This window comes from Cygnus atratus, chromosome 1, assembly GCF_013377495.2.
Source record: "Cygnus atratus isolate AKBS03 ecotype Queensland, Australia chromosome 1, CAtr_DNAZoo_HiC_assembly, whole genome shotgun sequence".
Taxonomy (NCBI): Eukaryota; Metazoa; Chordata; class Aves; order Anseriformes; family Anatidae; genus Cygnus; species Cygnus atratus.
The window spans coordinates 116,554,934-116,578,442 of NC_066362.1; the positions used below are offsets into that span (position 1 = coordinate 116,554,934).

Here is a 23,509-nt window from a genome sequence, read left to right on the forward strand (position 1 = left end):
CCCAAGGCACAATGTTATGTTTCAACTTAGATTAGGCAAAGAGACTTTATTAGAGATTTGTCACAATGAGGATGACTTTTGCTGCATGATGGAAGGCAAAGAAAGTCTCCTGCCTGTTCCCTGTGTCCCCTTGCCTGGGGAGGATTGTCCACAGACACTGGTGTTCCTCCCTCTGAGGTGCAAAAGATTTTGCTGAAGCTTGTGTTAAGAGGACAGAGCAAGTGAGAGAAAGAAAGCCTCATTCTGGTGGACACGCTCTTCATGCAAGTGTACAGCGGAGGCTCTGGTGCCAGGGAAGTGGCTGTGGAGAGCATAGGCAGCAGCCCTAGTGGGATTATACCTGTGAAATATGGAGGGGTGACCACTGCCCTCTTCAGTACCCTGGCTGCCTCATTATGTGCTGGTGGTGGAAATTTCACCTCTCCCTTTCCATGCTAAACTGCACGTAGGGCATGTGCCTTGTAGGGAGACAACTTCCGTTTGTTGAAAATGCGGACAACAGATTTCACAGCATGATACTCACTCGAGCACACTCTTTGTTAGCCACAGCCTGTGTCTTGGGAAGCAGCATGTACCACAGTAAGTGGAATGTCAGGAGTTTGGTGTATCTCATTGCTTCAGTGGGTAATGGGGAAGAGCTGCAGTGATAGTTGTGGTCCAGTTGTCTCAGCTTCCAGCTCCTCTCTATTTCCTATTGCCATGAAAATGAGCAGAAGCAGAGGGGAGGTTCGTATCTGGATACAGAGTTGGACCGCAGACATCTTCTAATCTGGATCTGGGGATTTGCCCATGATCTCTAATGCAAAGGGAATGTTTTGTCATTTATATTCATGGCCGAGCCAGTCAGCAGCAATGTCAAAGTGACTCACAGCAGTGCTGAGATTGTGACTCACTGCTGTGTCCTTTCTGGAAAGACACTAATCCTCCTTTCCTGCTGCTTGGGCTGTTTTGGGAACCACAATGCTAAACACTGAAAGGCACATTTATTAAGTGACACATGCCAGGACTGGGTTTTGTTTGTAACAGCAAGGAAGAAGTACTTTGTGGCCTCTCTGCTGTTGACTAGACGCTGACACATCTGGCACCCAGGCACCAGAGGATGGAGAGATTTGGGCATTTGTTTCTCTGGTTAGATCTGGGTGTCAAACTTATTTCTGTTAGTGGGTCTTTGGGCTGAATTCAAGAGTTTTTCTTAACAACCAACATCTGTCAGATGGGAACTCCCCTACTCCACCCTTCCTGGTCATGCTGTTTTAAGGCACTTATACCTTAAATAATAATAATAACAAAATCCTTCAGGATTTTTCTCTGACTAATTTGTACTCAAGGGACTTGGAAGTCCTCAGGCTTCTTCCTTACCAGTGACAGGATGTGGTATATCCACCAGGAGCCGTCTAACCTATTGCCACACACGGAGTCTGGTCAAAAGCCTTAGGGATTTCTGGTGAAGCAAGCGCAGCTGTGTCCTCTGAATATACTAAACAGTCTGGTAACTCCACCTCAGTTGATTATTGGTGTAGTGCCTGCCATAATGCTTGACATCTCTGTTTTAAGCCAACAGTTATTTTGTTGCAGTCCCTTGGAGCCTTTAGCTAGTGTGGGAATCATCTTGCATGTCTTCATGTCTTCAGACATTTTCAAAGGACATCTTTATCTGAGTTAATCTCCCTGGGCTCCAGGTACAGTCAGTGCAGAGAAACAGGAGTTGCAGGGTATGATTTATCAGACATGCTTTAGCGCTCTGCCTTAGGAGCAGGGAAGTTGTACCCTAGAGGTGTCTGTTTCTCTCAGTACACATCAGAAAGTAGCTCATAAATGAAATAGCATAAATGAAAAGGTCTATACTGAGGCAGGTGAACAACATCTCTAGCATTTATTTGATGAGTGTTAAGATAAAATGTATTCATGCAAATTCCAGTTTTAACTCCGTTTCTGCAACTCTCACCCAGGCCTTTTCATGTTTTCTGACTAATTAAGTGTATTATATTTTCATTTTTAAACCGAGGAATTATATATATTGTTTCATCTTTCTTGAGGGAGATAGACACATTTGTACGTCTGCCTGGCACTGGCATGGCTGCTCTGATTTGCTTGGAAGGTGCTGGTGTTTCTAACTCTAACCATTAAAAAGTCATTAAAAGTTTTCAGGCAACAAATCTGTGAATCTTTTTGTTTATCTTTCCACACTTATAACAGTAGGTGGAAACCCTCAGCTACATGGTAGTTGTGAAGAGACTCACACATTCAGAAAAAGGAGCCCTTCTCCTTGGCTTTCTGTAGGCAATATCGTGTTTCCTTTATTACTCTCAGAACTCCTTTTACCCAGTGCTTCCACTGTCCTGTACATTTCCCCGCTTGTCTTCCTTTCTATACCTTTCTCTTCCACCTTTAATTCTGCATCCTTTCATTTCTGCCACTGGAGGCACGGCTCTGCATTTCACACCTTTTAGCTGTAGGTATCTACACACCCTAACCAATACAGCCTTCTGAGCTGAAGGAATGACCTGTCTTACGTCTCCTTTGGGGATCGGAGTGTGCAAGTTTCAACAATTTCTGTTCCTAAAATGAAAGAGATATAAGGCAGCATCCTATCTAATGAGGACAATGGGTTTGTAATGTTTTCTTTGCATATTAATAACTGTATCAAGAAAAACTCGAAGTGGAATCATTTACATCTTGTAACTGTTATGCTTACGCCTGAAACTTCAGAGGTATGTTGTTGTTCCTGTCACCTATGATTTAGTTTGTTGGAGTTATGTAAAAGTTTTGGAAGAAAAACTGGGGCATATATGTTATGAGATCTGATAGAAATTCTTCAGGGTGGTGTGGGTTTTCTGTTTCTGCTTATTGTCGGATTTTCTGACCATTGTTATTACAGTGAACACTGATAAAAAGTAAAACAGCTCACTTCTTTCTTAACAAATGTCTGTTTTTATAAAACAGAAGTTCCCAAGTGGTGGTAAAGCAAAATAAGTATCAGCAACAGTCTTGTTACCTAAGCTTTCTACTGATAAAGGAAAAAGTGTAAAATAGAAATAATCTTTTTTTTTTTTTAATTATCTCCCTAAAATGTTAAAAAATAATGTAGTCTAAAATCAGAGAAAGCACAAGATTCTGTAATGGTGTCAGGATGGTACCTTAATGAGGTACCATGCATCTGTACTTGATTTGACAGGAGATACCATAAGCTAGGCATAGTGCCAGGCAGAGATGGTCAGGGCGTCCCATCAGTATGAGCCAAGCTCACAAGGCCCTGCTTCCTACTGGGGTTTCATATGGAGTACTTTTTCACATGAAAGTGTATAAAGGTGGTATAACAGATGTGGGACTTCTGGTCATTAATGGTTTTCAACTCTGATGACCTGAAGTTGTTCCATCCCACAGAAACACATGAGTTCACTTGAATTCCCACGCTGCCCATATACCTAAATTTCAAAGTTTATTAACTTATTAACCGGTGTAGTATGTTCACTGTAATAGCAATAAGAAGCATTTAACTACACCTTAAGCAGTCAAAGTTTTAAATCTGCAAATCTCCTACTCAGCTGCTCCTAACTAAGGAAATGCCATAAAATTTGAAGGTTCAAAGGATTGTTTTCTTCATTAAGTTTTGCAAGCACTCACCTTTTGCATGGAGGAAATTGCAATTTCACTGGAAATCGAAAGACAAGATTCTCCATGTTGGTATTGGTTACGAGTTTAACTAGGTATTATGAATTCATGGCTAATGTCTCCTTTTGCTTGAGTTGATTGCTCAGTACTGAAAGCACTGCTGTAGATGTTAGAAGCTTTAGGTTCAGTTCCTTTCTCGGTCTGAGAATGATTAACATTACCTATTTAATGTGCAGGTCCACTTCGTAAGAAAGGTGTCCATGCTGAGTTTCCCGAAGGTGGGAAATGTATCCTGGCAGTTGAAAATAAGGCACAGGTCTTAGTGAGTTTGTTGATTTGCTCTGCCTCAGGTATGTGTAGGACTTCTGATCTGAAAAGTAAGATCCTTTTAGGACTGTAGGGAGACACTTCCTTTCCCTTACGAGGCAGCTACAAATATAGAATTGGGAGCGTGTCCTCTAGAAGAAGACATTTTTCTTTTGAAACAGTAAATAATGTCTATAATAAATGTGTATAGTTGGAAGATGTCTCTGCTGCTGGAATTGCTACTTTTGTGAGTAGCGTGAACTGTTAGCTTTCAAATTAGAATTAAAAAATAATAACAAAAAAATGCTGTGCACTCTCTGTAATCTCCTCATCACCTTCCCTTCAAAAGATTTCCTATTACCAGTGAATGAACAATAACATTCTGGCAAAAAGAAAAAAGAAAAAAAAAATTAAATCAATTATAAACATTGAGTTTCTTTTCAGATTTTTTTTTTTGTAAGATATTTCTCTTGTGCCTTTAACTGAATCCTTTGTGCAGAAAAACACTATGATCTGCTGGCTCAGGTGTTGGCTTAGAACCAATAAAACTTGGATTCTTTTCCTGCAGTTTTCCCAGTTATTGTATCAGAGAAATGACATTGGGGGGAAAAAAAAAAAAAAGAAAGAAAAAAATGTGACAGTACAATGAAGAATAAATCTGGATAGAAAATAATTTTCTCAGCTTTGATACCAAGCTCTCCTTCAATGCCCACCCTCATGCCTTTATCATGAGGTGGTTGTATACATCAGGTTTGTATAAAGTTTCTACAGTAACACAGAGCTTTGGTCTTTAAGGGCAGTTTACATCTCCTTTGAAGGTCTGTTTCTTGCCATAGAAACTCTGATTAAGCTGTTCTCTGCACAAGCAGTTTGTCTAATTTGTCTTTTCTCATGGGAATGCTCCTTACATTTACATTGCATACGAGAGATGTAGGTGCCATAGTGGAAATTGTAGCAGGAGGAGCAGCCTCCTCTTACCTGCCGTCCATGCCTGCTAAACTACATAGCTTTCCCCTTCTCCATTTTTAAATCTTGTTTTTCAGTGGTTCACAGATGCTTCTCTTACTTCCCACATAAATTCCAACAGTATGACCAGATGTCTAGTTCACTTCTCTTGACACACTTTACAGCCCTAATCTGAAATGTTAACACCAGCCACAAAAGAATCATACGCTTGTTGTGTAAATTACTACAACCAGATAGCCAAAACATTATCTCATGCTGGCCTAGACATTTTAATGCTTGAAGCTAAAATGCTCCCTTAGGATGCTGGGCAGAGGTCTCTGGGCTTTCCGACTGTGCTTTGAGATGGACAAATGACTCTGTGTAAGAGTGTGCCTGTGTAGGCTGTCTAGACAGATGGCATATTCTGAACCATTTACTGAAGAACCATGAAAACTCATTCTTTTAATGGAAAAGGCAGGAAACCAAGTGAATCTTCTGCAGGTGCTTCTAGTGGTTCAAACCACTGCCATTTCTCCGTGTAGTAAAACTATGGTTGGAGCACAGGCTAATATGAGAACAAAACTATAGATCTTAATTGCATCCTTACCCACAGGGATGAAGATATCAGCCATACAAGATGTTCCTAAGGAGGAAAGTTCCTATAAACAGCTTCTAGGAGGGAGAAGGTGCTCATGTTAGTATCAACCTGGTTGAACAACTTTGCTGTATTTGAAAATCCAGCTAGCTTCAGTGGGTGTTCTGTCTGCTGGCAGTATGAGTAGGACAATCCAGGGGGTACAGGCAGTGACTGACTATGAAGAAGAGCAAAAAGTGTATGCCCTGAGAATCTGAATCTAAAACTCACTTTGATAAACTCTTGAAATCTGGGTGCTGGGCTGTGGCTCAGGATGCCTGGATTATATACCTCTCACTGCCCTGTCTTGATAGTCTTCGTTATTGTTTTTTAAAACATCTTTATTTGCAAGGTTATTCTAAGATTCACAGATGGGAAATGCTATGTGAAAACTAAGTTGCCCTTTTCATTATTATGATTTATTTTTTTTCCCCAAGGTCTGGGTGAGAATTGAAGTTTGAGTTTGCATGCAGAAGTTGTATTTTTGTTTTGTTTTCCTAACCACTTCCACATGTAATCAACTTTTATTGCCAGCTGTACTCCATGGTTGGTCTCCTGGGGACCTAGGCTCCTGTTTGTTGTTAAACTCATAACAGTTTGTTATTTTATTTTAATTTTTTGCAAATGTTAATTTAGAATGTTTGAATTTCCACCAGTTCTTTTCACCCAGCCAGAAGTGGGCAATGGAGTGAGCACTGATGTGTAAGAAGGGCTCATCAGAACCTCAGATTCCTGTAGTGGGAGAAAAGGCTAAATTTATGGCACTCTCACGTTCTTTCTGCACTGAATTTAAATATCTTGATTTATTTTTTTTTTCATTTCCCACAGAGCAGAAATATGAAATTTCATTTAATTAACAGAAGAAACATTTTATTTCAAAATTTTAAATAGGAGAGGACAGGTCTCCCCACGATGATCACAGCAGGGATCCCATGAGTCCAGACATGCTGCTCACCAGGGAGGCTTCCAGGAAGGCCAGCAAGCTAGCAGGAAACCAGGCAGGTTTCCCTAGGAAGTCTGTCTGGTCGCTGTTAGAAGATTTGATTCAATCAATCTGTTCCTGCTGAATATATATGCATATTTTTCAGGAACTGGCATTTTCCTATGGAAAAATCTTTTAGTGAAAGGTTTCTTACTGACTCTGGATTAAAACTGGGGATTAATGAGCATGCTTCTAGTCAATCCTAGCTGCACTGGTGAGAAATATACTTTGTAAATATGCAACGACCTAATATACACTTATGCAGCCACAACAGACCTTTAAAATGAGGCCTATGGATTACCTAGAAGTCTTTCTGGAGATTTTTTTGCATGGTTATCTGCCACCTAATGCTAGCACTGGGGTGAGCAGACCATCAGGATCCTTACCTACCTTGCTGGGGAAGGCTTTGTGGAAAAGGGCCATCAGATATAGCAGAAGCAGAGGCCAGCTATGGTGATAATATCTGTACCATCTTCATCTTTTCAGAGTTTCATCAAATCAATGTCATAGATGTGAGACCTGCGCCGTTTCCCTGTGGAACTTGTTCTTTTAAAATAACCTCCTGACTGTATGCTTGATTCCATGGTATATAGCTGAGAGACCTAAGGAAATTGGGTATGTGCTCTGGCCTTAACAGGCTGTTATTGGTATCAGGTCACCAAGTCCTGGGCACTGACAGCACCTTCTGTAGCCTGCAGGCTATGCCTTTTTGGGGGGTCACTCAGAGACCTGGCAATATTTCACAGGCCAGTGGACAAGCTGCTGTGGTGCCAGCATGGGCAGCCTGGGTTGGTGGTGGACTGGTGGCTACCACAGGAAAGACAGAACCATGGTGAAAGCTGAGGAGGGTCTGGGGCTGAGTGGGACAACCCGGCCCATAGCCAGCCTGACCACATCTTCCACTGGATGTTCCAGAGGAGAGCACACGGGAAGGTTAGGTGAAATCAGGGCAGAAAAGCAGCATCTGTCCCAGGCACTGGCAAACAGCTGAAGTCATTTCTCCTGTGGTGTCGTGGGATGTATAACGGACAGAGGCCTGCAGGTCTGGTGTGCTCTTCAGTGGCTGGGAATTCAGACTTCAACAAAAAATGCATTTTTCACACATGCTGAATCAGGGTTGCACCCTTGCAGGAGTTTGTAGGTGGAGACTGTTCTACCCTGTACTTCATCAGTAAACTCTGCGAACAGAAATGTGCAGTAACACAGGGAAGTATTAAACTGTTGAGTGTGCTGTGGAGACTCTGCAGTATTTCCTGCTGCTACCCTCACAACAGATCATGCCCCACTAAGGTGGCTGTGGGCTCTTCTAGAGGAAAACTGGGCTTACATGATAGTGGTGGCTTCCTCCACAACCAAATGGCATCACTCAGGGCCATGCATCCAGTGCTTCTGGCTCTGTTTTGTTTTGTAGGGAGGGAAGGGGAGCATTGGTAGAGCATGTGGCCTGGATATGGGCCTACCTGGTAGGGCAAACGTGGGTGAGAAGAGTAAGAGGCCTAATTCTCAATGTGCAGATGTGGTGAGGCTTTGGGAGGGAAAGAAAAAGTTGACGTATGCAACTTTTTCCGAGGCAGAAGAGACTGATGCCCTGGAAAGACAGAACAGTACCACTGCTTGATGTGTAAGTTTTATTTTTTGTAATTGGATGAAATCATCTAGTTTTTCTGTTCGGCAGGAAATAAAAGACTGTTTGGCTTTCTGAATTTTTACACATGGTAAGCTGTTGTGCTCATTCTCCTGGCTGGCAAGAAACATGTTTAGCCCTCAACTGGATCTTAGTCTGTATTTTAAGAGAAAGACGGCTCCTTTAGAAATACTGTGCTCCATAGTGCCTAGCTCCACCAGTGACTCGGTGCTGACTCAGAAGAAAGAGTGACATTTACTGAATCAGCCACACAGCTGTGGTATGAGCTGGTGTTTTCCTTGGCTGGCTCCATCAAAACAGTGACCAGACATGTAGGTCTTCTCAGCTTGCTAGGTAAGATGAGATCACAGCTAAAGAGGCTAAAGTCACACCAGGGCACATTTGTAAAGAGAAAAAAAAAGCCCTCTGTTCATAAGACTTGTTTGCAGAGAATGTAAAGGGAGGTATGATGCAGGGCACTTAGATTCAGAGATCACTGGACATTTCTTTTAGATTTTTTTGAAAGGGAAATCATTCACACTTCAGAAATGAGAATACACAGGTACACTTTTGGGTCTCTTATTTGAACTATTATGCTAATCTTCTGTCTGACTGATTCTGGTGTTTTCCCTGCATGAGTTCCCTTCACACTGTTAGTTTTTTGTTTGTTTGATTGGTTGTTTTTTTGTGGACCCTCTTTATTTTTCAAGTTACCATCATATTGGCTGCAATACTTGTTATAGGCAGTAGTGAAAGGTACTAAAAGTTACTTCATGACTATGTAAGAGATGGGATATTATTCACTTTTCTAATATAAAAGTCATTTATTGAGTTATGGGGAATGCACAATATAGATATATCACATGAGAACAAAGGAATGATACTGAGAAAGGTAATTTGAAGTTGAATTTCACAAAGCAATTTTGTCACATCTATTGTTCTGCAAAGTACTCCCCCTGGAAAGGTGACTGTGAGAAGATTCAGAACATTGCATTTGCGTGCACCTGCATGAAGAATGATCCCTCAGCAGCAGTGCGAGTAATCATGTCTCTGTCACTGCCGGCATCTGTGGTCACAGCAAAAAGAGGGTTGAATATTGGCTCCTTATATATTTATGATAAATCTATGAAGGGACACTGTTGACCCTGTTATCCATCTGTTTTTGGTACTGGACTGCCACATAGTGGCCTCCTTCACAAATCTGGAGAATGGGGGAGGAAGGGAGAATATTAACTTGATATCAAGAATGAGCAAGTACAAATCTCATGGCTCAGTTTACAATGTCTGTAAATTCCTTATTGGCTGAGGAGGCAGAATTTAATTCTGTACAATCCAAAACACAAGAAACAGGAGAGCACAGTACATAGCTTTTATCAAGTATTTTATTTGTTCTCCTACCTTCTCTACTTCACTGTGACATTGCTCGGAGTTCTGCAGAAATAAAGTAACATTCATAAAAAAAAAGGTAGGAATCCCATCAGTTAACTAACAAGCTGTTATTTTGAGAAACGTATAAAGCAGTTTGTATGAAGGTAGAAGAGTTTTCTCTTTGACATACTAATACCTGTTTTCTTTTTCTTGTTACCTCCTTTTTCCTCTCTAGATACAGACAACTAAGATTTGAAGATTCTTCCTTTCAGATGATCTCAGGTTAAGAGGAAAAGTCCCAAACTGGTGTACATGATGGAAATGAATGTTTCCTCGCCTCAAGCTCAAGTTTGATGCTGAGAGTAGCTGTGTGTTTTTGTACCAATGCTAGTGGCAGTGCAGTCCCTGTGTTGTTCTGACTCCTGGCTCAGAAATGTACCCAAAACACAGTGCACGGGATTGCTCCTGACCCACATCAGGATGGCTGCTGAGGCCTTTCCCAATCTACTTGGGCACATATCCGCTCCTCACCTGGGTGCCCCTTGGTCTCAACAGCCCAGTGCATAGAGGTGATGTCCCTGAGTGGGCTGGCTCTTCCTCCTGTCTGGATCTGCCAGGGAAGACAGGCTTTTTCCTTCATATTCATGTTCTTGTAGTAAAAGGAAATCTCTGATTTTTCCAGCTTGAGGAGCCTCCTGTGCAGAACTATTTTTAACCTTTTTAAGATGTGAGGCAATGGAGAAATCCTGTTTTCATCCAGACACAGAAATTGTGCGACTTAACAAATTACATTGTGTAAAAAGGCACATGTTATTGCTTGTGAGTTTGGGTTTTCTTCCTCCCATCTATCCATCCCTTTCCTCTCTATGACCTTACAGGAGCATTACTGCCCATTTTTGGAAGGAGCAGGAGGCTCTGGGGCTCATTCCACCCAGAGGTGATCTGCAGCCTTTTCTGCACATCCCCTGGCTTTCTTATTGTAAGGATGATGAAAAAGTAAACATATAGCTTTTTAAGCTAGACCCAAGAAACAAAGCAGATGAAATGTGTTATTGCCATAGTGCTTCTAAGAATCAAAATAATACCTAATATCTACATCGTTCAAGAGGCAGACCGGCAAAGTTGCAGTGTTTAAATGTGAGCTAGAGCATTTCTGTGCACAGGTTCTGCCTTTGGAAAATATCTGAGATGGAGGTGGGGATGAGGCTTACTTCCTGCTTAGGACACTGCCTTGATCATTACTTTGTAGCTATTGTAAAATATGTAATTCTTGCTGTGCTATAGATTGAGATCTTGCTGTCTTTCTCTCCCTTAAGCCTGCCTCACTGCTACAAGGGTGACCAGGGTGAAGTGTTGCAGGTGGTCAGCCTTGGAGACTTGCAGGTTTGGTTGGGTTTGTACATAGCTGCCCATGACAGACCTCTGTGAGAAAGGATTTGAGGTGAAAACCTGTAAAGTGTTCAATCTGTCAGCTTGTGGCTGCCTGATTTTCTGACATGGCAAATAGGCACTTTAGAGGATCAGGACCCCTTAAGCAGATGATGGCATTTGGGAAGGTCTGACTTGAGTGGTGCAGGTGCCTTCGGTGAGACTAGGTACATGCCGAACTCCTGGTGCTGGTTATTGTACTTTGGTCATGAGTTAATGCCAAATCAGGAAGAGGTGATATAGGAGAATGAACTCTATTCATAGAAAAAAAATGTTTTAAATCTTAAAAATAGTTTCATGGGGATATATAGCAAGCTTAGATCCGTTATTTTGTTTAATCGTCTGTGATATAAATGTTCAGTACCTTTTTGTTCTAAGAATAAGAATCCTGTGAATTTTGACTTGTCATTATATAAAATGTCTGCTGGTGTTTACAGGAGGTAGATGTGAAAGATATTTCTGTAAAAAGTTCTAGGATCTTCATTTTAACACATGCACATTAGTGCTGTTAGCAGAGTGGTGGGTGTTTACTTGGTGAAATCATGACTTATTTTGTGATTGTGCTTGCAAGGGTGATTTTATTTTGTTAGAAATTCAAATGCAGGCAGAGAAGCATAAATAACTGAGGCAGTTGTTGCAGGCAAAACAGTCCTTACTTGGTGAATTTCTACTTACTCTAATTTATTGCCAGTTAACACAAACTTCTGATCACCTGGATTCTGGTGCTGAGAAGGAGGGGGACCTAAACAATCAAACACTTCAGCAAACACCTTTCCTCTCCTTTCCCCAGGTTCAGCTGAAGCCAAGCACCTATTGTCCCTTCTTTTCAGTCTCAACTCCCTGTATTTTGGCCATGGTTTACGCTCAGCCCACTCAAGTCCCTGCAGTGGGGTGCTGGGCAGTGCTGGAGAGCTTGTGACATGTACATAGACATTTCTTTTGGTCATTTTTTGCTTCTTCATGTTTTCCTCCTGCTCTGCTTCGTACTGTCCCTGCCCAGCATGGGTCACTCTCAGGCGACAGTTCCTCAAGGTGACCCTGCTAAAGGTAAGGAAAAAGTAACATAAATAACTCTTACTGATCAGAATCAGAAACAGGTGCCTGGAAATAATGAAGGCCAGGTGAAGGAGAGACAAAAAAATTAATCTGTCTTAAAAGGGCCTTACTGGAGCACCTGCTTTTCTGCATGTGTATTTTTAATGAAACCAATCACTTCCTAAAACCTAATATGTCTCTTACAGTTTATTTATTTGGGAAACGGCAAACAGATTAATTTAAAAAAGAAGAGTCCATAGTGGAGAAACACATACACGGGAGATCCCACAACAAAATATACAGGTTACCAAATTACATATCTAAATCACTGAGGCTTTTAGGAGCCCTGCTCATGAAAATCCCAATGAAATTAGCCAAAAAAAGAACTTGTCAGAAAAGTGTGATGAGTTTTCTATGTGGAAATTTGCCAATGCAATATCTTTTCCAAGAAATTTCACAAAGAATTTTAAAAATATTTTTCCACTTTAGAAAGTGTTAAAAAAGGTGCAAAAAGAAATTGCATGCTTTGCTTGAAATTTGATTTTATCTTTTATATGTATTCTGTTAGTAAAAGTGGGATGAAGCACAAAGAAAGAAATTTTAAGTAGAAAGGAGGGTAAAATCTTCAACCTGTATTGAATTACTGCTGTCATTAATGATTTTTAAAACTGGATGTGAAATGAAATGTTTTATGAATTAATGTGAGTTATATTCAGTTCCTGGCATATCACCAAATAACATACGAATATTACATATGAATTAAGAGATACAGTATTTCTAAATGACACTTGAAACTTCCTAGATCTCTTTTAAAGAAACAAGTGTCAAAGTTTGTATTCCACAGTAAAATTTGGAAATTATATTTTTCTCTCCCTGTTAGAATCAAACTCCATTGAAAATGATAGAATATCCCATGATATAAAAGCTAAATTTTGAGAAATTTCAACTCAAAATCTGAAGGAGAGCCAGTGGAATACAAGTCACTGAAGACCTTTGTTTCCTGCTGGAAAACAGGAGTTGGGTTCTGGAATCACTGGGCACTAATAAGAGAATTCTCATTCTGCTGCATTGAGAAAAATGCCATTGTTCAGAACTGGAACATCCCTGAAGGTACAGTCTCATTGTGCCTTCTGAAAACTGAGCTCATCCCATTGTTCTTGTCTGGAGCCCAGAATTTTTGGTTGGGTGTTTGTGGCAGATCGAGGCTACGACACCCATGTCAAAGTCCTATCAGCTGAAAAGAGGGTGTTTGCCTAGGAAGACAACTATCCCACATGATTTATGTCCCTCTCGTCTTCTCCTGCTATGGCATCTCCTTCACTGGAGTCCTGAACGAGGGCTTGGCAAACCTCTGCCGTATGTGGTCTGAGCACATGGGATCCCTCCTTGGTGGCAGGGGACACTAGATGATCTGTGGATGTCCCCCCTAGCCCTGCCTTTCTATGATTTTAGTACACATATGTTGTGGCACAGGGAGCAGAAGATCTGTGGCCTCTCAAAAGAATATTTTCCTACGGTGCCTGTTAACACAGCTGAGTTTGACTGCATGACCCTGGGGACCCTGCCTGTCCTGTATTTCTGTGGTTTTCTTGGAAACTTGTTCCTTCAGAGTGTCTCTTCATGAGCACGCTGGAACATTGTGTCCAGCTCCGCTCTTTCCTTCTACCCAAGGAGTTTTGCCACAGGCACTCCCTCCCCGAATGCAAAGGTTTCTCATGTTATACCTGCTCTTGGGCAGAGTACACAGTTGGTGGTTTCCGTTCTTTAAACTAACTGCCTCCTGGAGAGGGATGTGAGACTTACTAGAAAACCAACCACAAAACGAATAACCTGTGGGTTAAGTTAAACACAAAGCTAAAGTAGTGCTAGCTGTATGTGCTGTTAAATTCAGATGGTAGCTTAATGTAGGAGTGAAAGCAATGCCATTGGAAACAGCACCCATCCGCCTGGTATAGCGGAGGGTAGGCCAATACATTCAAGCTCCTCTGAGAAGAGTGGAGTGACACAGAAGCTCCTAGGGTTTTCCTTGTATCTCATGCATCTCAGCTAAATGCTAATCAAAACTACTTTATGATTGGAAGAATTTGTATTTCTGACCAAAGAAACTGAGAAGCAGCCACCCTGCAGCTGTTGGTGGCCATCTCCCTCCACCAAGATGTGCTAGCTGCAGTGTGGATAGCATCTTGATTTTCACTAGATTAAGAGAACCAATTTGAGCAATCGTAGTGAAGTCGGAACTGTCACACAGTCAGCTGCTGCCTTTCACCGGAGGCATGGTAAATTCAGGCTGAGGAAGAGTGGCTTTTTAAACCTCCGTAGCGGTGTCATGACAGAGAGTCTGGCTGTGCCCTGGCATTTGCAGCTGAGCTGTTAGTGAATAAATCTGCAAACAAATACTACAAATTCTTACTCTACGGTGCTGTCCTTCCCCAGAATCTGCCCTTCATATGCTCTTACACAGTAATTTGTGCAGGTTTGAGGAGGTAGTGTAGGCAGAGGCGTTTGCTCTTCTAAGTAATATATTTTTCTTGTACTTTTACTGTAACTGTAATGGTTTTTTATGACACCCAGCTTCTTTGTTCAGCTGGAAATTGGGCTATTCTGGGTATAATTTTGAGAGGTACCACTTAAAAAATTTCACGTGACACCACAGTTTAGTGCACATTCAGTGTTGGCAGTATTTGATGTGTCACAAAATCTTCCTTTGGTGAATTTTACTCAGTCTAACTAATGTCTGTGTTGCCTTCCTAACCCCTTTGCCATCAGTCACAAAGATTTAATCAATTCAGAAACCAGGGGAGTGCTTCAGGAGTAGTAGTGTGTCAAACCAAGCAAAAGTAGATGTGAAGCTCCAAACTATCTACAGCATCCATAAAGATTTCCTACGTCATAGCTATTGGCTTTTCATGATCCTTGTGAGTTCAGAGCAATTGCAAGGTGATTTTTAGCTTGTTCAAATTTAAGAAACAATGTCACAATTTATTTAGTTTAAGGAATTCGTGAAAGAAGGAATTTAAGTATTAACTAATAATCTTAGGTTGTTTTGTTTATATAAGACGTATCTTGTTGCATACTGCATAGGTGCTACCATTTGTGATAATATTTTTTTTATATAAAAAGATACCAGGGTTTTTCACGGTGTGTTGCTCTTACTCCCACATCCCTCTCTTTCACCAAGAAGCCCATGCCTAATTTAGTGCAGAGTGACTCCAGAGAAATGTGTTTCAGGGAATCACAGGAGTGGGCCTTTTGCAGTGGTACAAAATGGAGCTAGTAACTATGTTTTATCTAAGGGTAAATGTATGAGGGCAAGACCTTTTCTAATTGGATGGATGTCACTATGAATGCAAACAGCCAAAAGGCTCCAACCAAGTAAAGTAAATCACCTTACCACACCTTCTGATTTAAAACCTTAATGATCATCATTCCCATACAACCCCTCAGCCCCCACCTTCTTTAGGACTCAGAGCATATCTCCCTTGGCAGTAGTGATGGCAATCCTTGGCTTGTTCTGGCTCAGTTCTTCTGACACTGGGGAGTTATACACAATTGGGAAAATGCTCTCTAATGTGTGTAACTAAAAAGAGGGTTGAAATTCACCTTGTTTGCTAGAGAATGTATTTGTTTGAAGTTACCCAAATATCTTCTATTTTGCTGCAAATTACAGTGCTACTGGATAAGACCTTTTGAATGTAATCCATAAATCTGGGTAGTTTAGGGAATAGAGGGATTATTTATATGCAATAACAAAAATGAAACTCTCTTTAAAGTCCACTTCCCCAATATGGGGGTCTTCAAGTGGGACATCTGCTGGACTCCCTATAAAGATTGTCCTGCTTCAGTGAGAAAATGAAGATGAATATGGGTATGCGAGTGACTAAGTGATTTCCATTTTTGTCCACCAGCTGATCAGAAGATGATGAAAGACTTATAAAAAGGGATGGTGAGGGTGCTTTTAGAACTGAAATTTTAGAATCAGTGAGAGCTCAATAAAGCTTTTTATCTTTTCTTCCCTAATCAAGGAGCTGTGTTTGTTTGATAACTCACAGGCTGAATGGTTTTGCCTAGTGTGAGGAAAAAATAAACATATGCGGGGTGGGGATGAGGGTGTTTGTGTTTAATTTGAGATGAGGGTGAGTGTTAAAAGTAGGTATTTTGGAACTTATCTGTTGTCATTTAGAAGGCATTACACTGAGGTCTTGAATAGGAAAATGAGGCACAGAAGTTTGTACTTCTTTGAACTAGGCTCTTACTGTTGGGGTCAACCAGACAGTTAAATAAAGGCTATGATTTATACACATGGGAAATAAATTATTCATATTAGTATGTATAAAAGAAAAAGAAAAGGAAGAAGAGATGTGTGACAGTGAAAAGGTGAGATGTCTCTGTAAAAGACAATTTTTACATCCATAAAAGTATGGCGCAGTGTTGGCAGCTCTTATGACTTCATGTGATATAAATGACAGAGCGTTAGTGTCACAACTGTGTGTTTTAGCTTACTTTTATACAAATAAAAGGTAAATGCTCAAGTTTTCTTGAAGAGTATGAAACATAAGGGTCCCCAGACTATCTTGCTTTGTAGTCCATTCTCTCTTTTGGGGAAGCCTCTCTCCGTCACCAGCCTTAGGGAGGTGGTTGTAGATGCCAGGGGTGGCTGCTGTTCTCCTGTCTGTTTTGTGCTGGGGCAATTCCTCTCACTTTAATGACGTTCCCCAGTGTAAGTGAGGTGAGAACTGGGACCCCAGTACATAGTGGCAGAATGGAGACACACTGAAGAAGTTACAGGCTGACAGCTTGTAGTTAAACAATATTGAGAATCTGTATCTTATACATTTATCTCTTCTGCAGTACTGATTGCTGTAGAAATATGCATGGGGGGTGAGGGGAGTGCCCCTCAGGTGAGACACTTAAGTTTCACATTTCATCTGGCTTCTGAAGAGCTTCTTGCTGACAATGGAATGACAATTTTCTACTCTGCTATTTCTAAATATAAGATTAAAAATGTCATCAATACTGTGATGTTACATTCATTATTTAATTATTTTTTTTCCTAATAGCCATTTTTATCTGTGCAAGGTAAAGTAATGTAGATGCAGCTATACGTATTTAGTTATAAATCTGGAATAGAGAAGGGTTTCTATTTGGATGCATGTTTGTAATTGGAAGCATTTTCTAAGAACCTGATTTACAGGGAAAAGATGATGACAGCAGACTTCTTAAGGTTTTTTTCCATTTAGGAACCCCAAATCACTAATTATTTTTCAAGCCTGCCTGTTGATCTCTTTATTTCTGTTGGCCTTTTATCGAAGAGAACATAACTCAAGTACAATGTGTTTTAGTGTTTCTAAGTGATTATACTTCTGCACTTAATTAATGAGAAAATAAAGTAAATAGCTCTTACTGATCAGCATTCAATGAAACAAATTCTTGGAAATAATGGAGGCCAGATGAGGGAGAAGGAAAAAAATTAAACTACCTAAAAAGTGTTTTGCTGGGGCAGCTGCTTTCCCAGAAGCATATATGCAGTAAGAGAAGACATGTTCCTAACCTAATTTATGCTTCTCGCAGGTTATTTATTTGAGAAGTAGAAAGTAGTTTAATTTTAAAAGGAAAAATCCATACTGTGGAAGACACAGGCTGCTCTTAACCCCTATTTTCTGTGGCAGCCTTGTCTTTTGGTCTTCAGAATCTGGCAGATCTTGCAACAAGTTTGGCAAATGGGCAGCTTGAAACCATGGGGGTGGGGGAATTCCTCTGGAGAGTGGGTGATGGCAGTGGGTCGCGTGGCTCCCATGGGAGGTGACACAGGGTAGTCGTACACTGGAGAAGCACAGAAAAAGTACGTATGCAGCTGAGAAGTTCTACAGATTGCAGGTAGAGGAATAATGTATTTTTGTTTGTTTGTTTTGTTTTGTTTTTATTAATATTGAAGGTAGCTTTGCTACCTCAGTTCATTATCTAGTGCTAAGCACTTATAAAGCATCTCAGCATATTGTGCTGTTTGTAAGTTGCAAGAAAAAAATACCAGCACTAAAGCATGCTACTACTTTCCTTTAGTGTTTTAAATTTCACCATTGATTTTTTTTTTCTTTTTTACGAATAGCAGAGCTACTTAAGTCATCCCCACAGTGTGTTTCTGGCTCCAGATATATGCTCCATTCAATATGTTCACAGCACGTTCTTGAAACAAATGAAGTAAGACTTCTAGAGTCTACCTGCTGAAACACTGCTGAATGCATGCCACCTAGATTTACCAGTTGAATTTATGTTGTTCGTAAACTGCTTTGTTTTTCTCACTGCGCTCTTATGGTTCTCCAAAGTAAATTATAGATGACTGAAATTTGAAAAACTCCCAAAAGTGTTGATATGCAAGAAAATTTGGGAGAGAAACCAACATGAGTGGGCATGTTAGGAACTCAATGCTGCTATATTATTGAATGAAAACAATTTGATGTCTTGAATGAAATGAGACAGTCTGAAGGCTGAGAATAGTTCATGTGTTTGTACTGCAGGAACACTTCAGAGGCTGTCTGCTCCGAAATTCAGGGTACAAATTGTTTTTCAGCTAAGGGTCAAAAGGAAAATACCTTCTTTTTCCCCCTCTCCATATCCTGCAGGACACTATAGAACAATTAAGTTCATTGTGGGGGATTAATCCTCGCACGGAAACATCTGGAATTGGTAAATATCTGAGGCAGGAGACCCTCTTAAAAGGGAGTACTAGGGATTTCCATAGTGGAACAAGCCATCCTTTATTCTTTCCTTTCTACTGTTCTCAGCTCTTTGTTAAGTGAAGGATTTTAAGATCTGAAACGTCGGAAAAGTGTGTCTGTGCTTAAAGGGGAGATTTGAAGTAAGAACTGCAGCCAAAATGAATATTATAGAGCAGACAAAGGATTTGTTTATTCTGGGTGGGATGAAAGAAGAAAATATGTATCAAGGGGCATGAGACCATTTGATCTTTTAGATACTTGGGAGTAACATTAATGATGGCAAAACATAGTGGAAATTTCTTCTGGAAAGTAGAGAAGCAGGGGAGGGAAGGGACTGGTGTGTCTCAGACAGACGCTTCCCGAAACAGAAATAAAAAATCACGGGTAAATGATAGATATTTGTTACTTACTTGGAAAACTTTTTTTTTTTTTTTAATCTGTATTCCTCTATAATGGATTTCAAAATGCATGTAACAGATACATATTCAACAGTGTTAATTTTTATAGATCCTCGTATTTCCTGTCTGAGAAGTTATTTTAAGAGAAAAAAGACCTGAAACTCCTCAAATCTCAAGCAAATCAGATCCATATATGAGAAAGTCCTCTAGTATGATAATTTTACATGGATTATTTGGTTTTTGCTTATTATGATTTCTGCATGCTTTCCTGATGAGCCCAAACAGAAGAAGTTGATTCTGTGGTAACTCTCTTCCAGTAGAGAACAGTCAGTCTTGGCAGAGATACACCCCATATAATAATTTTCCTGTAGGAAAATGGTTTCTCTTGATATTTTTTCATCAAGGCTAAGTGGGAGGAAGCAAACAGAGTCCTTCTCAGCTGACGTTCTGAACTAACTGAAACCTGCATACCAGACTTGGGGAATTTATTAAATGCGATTTGTGTGGTATATACTATACTTTTAAACTTTCTGTGTATCTCCTGCCAAAAGCAATTTCATTTGGAGTATTTTATTTCAAAGACTTCCCTCCACCCTTCTTTTTAATGTATTTGTATTCAACAGTGGCATTATTTTGTAAATATAACTATGCATTTAACACAAACTAAACCAGAACTGACTGTGCTGGAAAAGCTAGAGTTCTGTTTATACATTTGTCAAAGCCTTTGTTTTTTTTTCCCCAAGAAGTTACGAATTTGATCCCTGCTGAAACTCGCTCTATGTGGCTTCAGTGGTAAACTGAATTGGTTTACTTTAGATTTGTTAAATATCATTTTATTTCTACTGAAATTGCAATGTTGGATGCAGCCTGATTCTTTCTAAGAATATCCTGTTTTCAAACTTCCATCAGCATGTTTATTATAAATTGCTGTCTATTATCAAATTAGGCTGTTACGATTTTAAAACGTCAGAAAAGGTTTTTTTCTTCCACTTGTAATGTAAATATTGTGACAGATGTCTTACCCCAGCCGTCTTCATAATCGTTCTTGTGGGATTTCATGTTAGTGAGATTTTTCTGCTGATAGATTTGATTTCATGGATGTGAAAACCAGGGCCAGGACCAGGACTGCCTGGGTGTCTGCTGCTAACTCTCTGGGCTTATTACTATTAACTCAAGCACAGCACCAGCCTATAAACATGCCACCTGTGGGTGGGAGCTGACTAAGGGCATGCCAAGGAAGCTGGTGCCTTTCTTCAAAAGGCCATGAGGACATAAACACCATCTTCTCATGAATATTTGAACTATTAGAGCATCTGCTCTGAGACCCTGTGCAACGTCCACCACACGGCTTCACTGTTACGTTTTGCACTTTCCAATAATCTCTGTTTGATTGTTGACAAGGTTTTTGTGAGCCATTTTAGCCAAAGCTCCAGCTAGCATGGTTGCTTGAGATATGGATGTAAGAATTGACTAAAATCAAGTCACGTAAGACTACAGTCTACCTCTTTCTTTCTCCTAGAAACTTTGCTTAAGGCATTGAGGAAAGAAAATTAATTCTCTGAAGGGTTATCTGATCCTCCAGAGACCAGCTGGTGTGATATCAAGAAAGGCTGGTTAGCTGTAACTACCCCTCACCAGCTCTGGAGAGCACAAAGTCAAATCTCTGTTTATCCATCATTTTCAATATTGCAGGAAAGTACATGTGTTCTTATTCTGATGTCTGTGAGAAGTGCTACAGGAATTGAAGAGTATTTTATATTCTCAGAGATAGTGAAAGTCTCCATACCCGTGTATAGAAGCAATTTGTCTGTTTCTAGATGTAATCCCATTAGATGTGATAGAAACTCTTGTATCCACTTGAAAGAAATTTGGTCATTTCAAAACCACTGAAGAGACAGGGAAGGAATTCAGAAAAAAGCAAACAAAGATGTTTGCAATACAGAAAGAATATGGCGCCTATTTCAAAACTGCAGCTGAAAGTAAATTGCTGTTCAGACAGAAACATCCAAACTAATCAGTCTCAATCTGTGCGGCAAGGAAGGATGCTGAGAACTAAAACCTACAGCAGTTGAAAAACAGAAGTAGCTAATAAAACCTGGTTATTGGCTGTGGTTTGTTACAACATTTTAACACAAAAAAAGCCTGACCTGACAAGCTACAATTCCTTTAGAAACCATCTATAATCTTTTTACATTACCACTAACACTTTGCAGCACTTAGCTAATAATTAGGAATTCCTCTGTTTTTCACTGTCAGTGTATGAATCAGTTGGTTTTAATGTGGGTACCCTAAGTAGGTCTGAACAATTCTGATAGAATCAGCAAATTAACTAGACCATTTAAACTTCTCAGTCATGTTTATGTGTAGGAACTGTGGTACAGATGTTTTGGACATCAGACGGAGCTTTGTAAAAGTGAGATTCCTCTTAATTCTGTAAAGGTCAGTGGAATGAATGGTACTATTCACATCACTTGAAAAAATGATAATAATTCAAAAATGTGTCAGAAGTGGAAAAAAATAACATTGAAATAAATAAACATGTAAACCGATTAAGTGGAATGGATACATAAATTGGTTTGGAACTACGATGAGCAACTAGTGGGATCTGTACAAGGAATTCTATTGAAAATGGGGAGATAAGTCTAGATTGGGAAGCCTAATTCTAAATAGACAACTGCTCTGTAATAACTCATTTATTTTTGTCTTTATTGCATATGTGGGCATTGATCAACCAGCATTTTTAATGAGTAACCATATATATTTCAAGTAATTATTTTGTGAGGCACAAATAAAGTAAACCCTATGACTGTACTCTAAAAGCAAAATATGTTATATTCATAACTACAAAGTTTTGAAAATACCACCGCTTTTGAATTGGTGACAAAGTAAGTGAGCTTGTCAACTGTATATAATAACTAAATGTCGGTTGCATTGAATTATTATGTCTACCTCGAAGTAGTTAGCCTTCATTTGCTTAATATGAAAAGAACTTCTCTCTGCTCATCTTCTGATAGATGTCTTTGGATGTTGCCTTTTACACCATTTTATTGTTTTAATGGTTTTTACATTCTTGCTTGAAATGTTAGTCCCTGTTTCCCTCTTTTAGCTTTTCTTCTGAGCCACTGCTTCACTGCCACTTAGCTCCTTCCCCATTCCCTGGACTCGGCAGCATCTGTGGGTCAGCTGTCCTTTGTGCAAATGGATAGGGAGTCACTGTGGGCAGCAGAGCTGGCTTCTTTGCCTGGAAGGAAATGCTGCAACTAGTTTATGGAAGCAGCTTATATTTCTCATCTGAGGGGATACCAGTGGTTAAATTGGTTCAGTTAGCTGTCTTCAAATTAGGAGTCCTGCATTTAGTCAAAGTACTCTTAACCAGAACCAGCATTTAACTTCCTTGCTTATTTGAAGTCAAAGATTTTGAGGCCATCTGCTTTAAATGAATCTTCAGATACCATTATTAAAATATCAGCAAGGGATAGTACTCAAGATAAGATTGCCCTTGCTCCAGTTTCTGTGATAACAGGCAAGAAAATATTCCCTGCCCCATAGAATGAAGTGGGTAAAAAAACAGAAGCACCTGGAAGGGAAGGAACTTGGCTGCAGTTGCAGAGCGAATCAATCCTTGGCAGACCTTGAGGTCTCTTGAGTTTTGTGTGCTTTATTTAAAAAAAAAAAAAAAAAAAAAAAAGCAACAGTGATTTGAAGTGGTATCCACAATGCCAGGAATCACCTTTTTATTTCTGGTTATTAGGCCATATCTGGAAATACCCTTTCTGCCATATCAAGAAATCCCACTGATCTGCTGCAGTTCATAATCCCTGTTACCTTCACTTGCCCTGTGATCTGTGCAAGGTGTGAAAGAATACATTTGTTATCATGTGTCAATTGCCATTCATCACAAATAAATGAACTCCAAAATGGGAAAAGATGATGAGATGCCTTACAGTGGTCTAATCTATGGAGACTGCAACTCTTGAAAACTAAGAATGTAGTAATTTTTCTTTAATGATGAACAGATCCAACTATAAATCAGTTTACCGAGTGTAACAGATAGGTAAGAGGAATAGGAACAGTGGACACAGATGTACTGTGTTTATATATATATATTTTCATCTGGTTTCCAGTTACCATTTTTTGCCTATTTTTTTCTTCACACATCTTGCTGTCTCCCATGGTGGTATTTTGAAACGTTACTCTACACCTTTATGTAGGAGGTCTCCACCAAGATGAAATGAGTGGGATGGTAGAAGAAGTACCATCCGATCTGCCTTCTGGTGGAACGCGCAGATCTTCAGCCCTGCTGTGTTCCCTTATCTTTCATACTTGGCACCCTCTCTCCCATAATTATGTGGAAAAATAATAATTAGCACTGTCAAGATTTTTTATTTTTTAAATGTGGGGCAAGATTCATAAATGTAGACTTAGGTTTTAAAAGCAATTTGCTTTATAGTGATTAGGTCCCTG

At 40.0% G+C, this 23,509-nt stretch overlaps 1 long non-coding RNA gene across 1 annotated transcript in view; it reads left to right on the forward strand.

The window, feature by feature from the left end:
* Positions 1–11,869: 11,869 nt before the first annotated feature.
* The window catches only part of LOC118247537 (uncharacterized), a 116,977-nt gene continuing 105,337 nt past the window's right edge, over positions 11,870–23,509 (forward strand). The window contains exon 1 of the long non-coding RNA XR_007707873.1: positions 11,870–11,946. This is a non-coding gene — a long non-coding RNA (uncharacterized LOC118247537). The remainder of the gene's footprint in view (positions 11,947–23,509) is intronic.